At 49.9% G+C, this 2309-nt stretch overlaps 1 pseudogene; it reads left to right on the top strand.

Moving 5' to 3' along the window:
* Positions 1-200: 200 nt before the first annotated feature.
* Positions 201-938, top strand: LOC113981280 (annotated as a pseudogene).
* Positions 939-2309: the final 1371 nt, after the last annotated feature.

Genomic DNA, 2309 nt, shown 5'->3' with positions numbered 1-2309 from the left:
AGAGCCTGGAGGACAAATATCCCCGGCAGACCCTGGTGGGAGAGGCCGTTTTGAAGGGCTCCACGGCGCAGGAAGGCAGTGGGGAGGAAAAGGGCTGGAGATCCCCCCGCAGGAGGGGCTCCAAAGCCAGCCCAGGGTGCTCTGAGGAGGAAAGACCCAGCCTGTGCCGGGAAGGCGGCCGGAGCTTGAGGGAGAGCTCTGACCTGGTGGTCCCTGAGCGGCCTCCCAGCAGGCAGAAGCCCTTCAGGTGCTTGGAATGTGGGAAGAGCTTCAGGAAGAGCACCTACCTGATCCGACACCAGCACATCCACACTGGGGAACGTCCCTACTCATGTGGGGAATGTGGGAAGAGCTTCAGCCAGAGCTCCAGCCTGATCCAACACCAGCACATCCACAGTGGGAAACGGCCCTATTCATGTGGGGAATGTGGGAAGAGCTTCAGGCACAGCTCCAGCCTGATCAAACACCAGCGCATCCACACTGGGGAACAGCCCTATTCGTGTGGGGAATGTGGGAAGAGCTTCTTTGACAGCTCCAGCCTCCGCAAACACCAGCGCATTCACACTGGTGAACAGCCCTACACGTGTGGGGAATGTGGGAAGAGCTTCAGGTACAGCTCCAGCCTGATCCGACACAAGCTCATCCACACTGGAGAACGGTCTTACAAGTGCTTGGAATGTGGGAAGAGGTTTCAGACCAGCTCAGATCTTCTCAGGCATGAGCAGACGCACACGGATGAGAGGCCCTTCCGCTGCACCGACTGCGGGAAGGGCTTCAAGCGGAACTCCACCCTCATCACCCACCGGCGCATCCACACCGGGGAGAGGCCCTACAAGTGTGGGGAGTGTGGCAAGAGCTTCTCTGACAGGTCTAACTTGACCAGACACCAACGGACCCACCGGTAAGGAAAGCCCTACCAGTGCCCCGACTGCGAGAAGAGCTTCGGCCGCTGCTTCCACCCCGAATGAAGCCCCTGATGGTGAGGCAACCCCTGGAGTCCAGTGACTGTCAGTCCATCCCTTTCAACCACAAAGGGCCAGTCCCCTTTCCCAGGGGCAGGTTCTTCCAACAGAACCCTTCTTGGGGGTGTGTGTGGAGATTCCTGCCTTGGCTGGGGACCCCCCCAAGGTCACTGCTGGAGGTTGAGAGCAGAGATCTCCCCACCAGCGTTGGTCTGGGGGAGTTCCATCCATCTCTAATTAAGAATTCTTGCTTTTGTGCCAGCTTGAGTAGAATTGCTTCAAGACTTGCTTTAGTGTAGAGCACTGTCCTATCTTATTCGGTACTCCTGGTAGTTTTAGTGTTTCTATTGTGCAGTAAGTAATTGTGATGAAGATCTTTTGTCTGATCATTTGTAACCCTGAATAAATTCATTTCTATCAGTAGGTCTGATTTGCCATCATTAAAACTTAGGGGACAAATGTGGTTCAGTCACATCTCTGTAATGCCTCTAAACTGAATGTGTTGGCATAAACCGATGCCTTAAGACCCTTTTAGTTTTTATTTTTTTTTTCTAATTTTTATAAGCTTTATATGTAATTATAGTAGAAGTAGATTTTAGAAGTAGCTATATTATATTCCTCACCCTTTAGCACAAGTACTTTACACATTCCTCAACCCTCTCACCCCATTCCATGCTCCCTATATCAATTTTACCCCTGAATTCAGTAGAAATGTTTAGTCTCTTGTCAAGACAAGGCCTATGCTGTTTGGAGAACACTCATATCTTTGCCTGAACAGCAGAACACAGTCAAGAACTGGGTGACCAGGTACCCTTTGTGCTCTGAAGATGATGAGAATGATGGAGTGGTCCCAAAAAGCCCCCAGACCCAATTCACAGGGGGTGGGCCTAGTGTGTGTTTTGTTTGTGTTTTGCAATCATGGGTTGTGTGGATTCAAAGTTTAAGATTCCTAAGGAATCTCCCCCTGAGTTTGCTTTTGAAACAGTGGAAAACTTTGACTGGTTCTGAGACAACTTGAAAAAAGGAAGAACTTTGTAGGCTGTCTGTAGGTACTTGGCCTCTGTTTGGACAAATGAGAGGAGTGACTTGGCTGGAATTTGGTTCTTTTGAACTAGACACAGTGTTGCATGTCAGAGTGTCCTGTATTCTAGTGAATTTATTATCTCCGCTGTTTCTTAATACTAAGTTCTCTATGCTTTTGCTTAAAGCCTGCCTTTTGTATTTAACTCTCTAATTCCTGTATTGCTCTACTAAATTCGCATTCCAGGTTTTACCTGGCTTCACTGCTGCCGCCTTTCTGTCTTCTGCTGCCCACTCCCAGTGGAGAAGAACTCCCAGCTTTTTCAG

This window comes from Neopelma chrysocephalum, unplaced genomic scaffold, assembly GCF_003984885.1.
Source record: "Neopelma chrysocephalum unplaced genomic scaffold, ASM398488v2 Primary Assembly neopelma1_96376, whole genome shotgun sequence".
Classification (NCBI taxonomy): Eukaryota; Metazoa; Chordata; class Aves; order Passeriformes; family Pipridae; genus Neopelma; species Neopelma chrysocephalum.
Note: the sequence above shows the minus strand (reverse complement) of the source record. Positions and strands in the feature narration are given on the sequence as shown.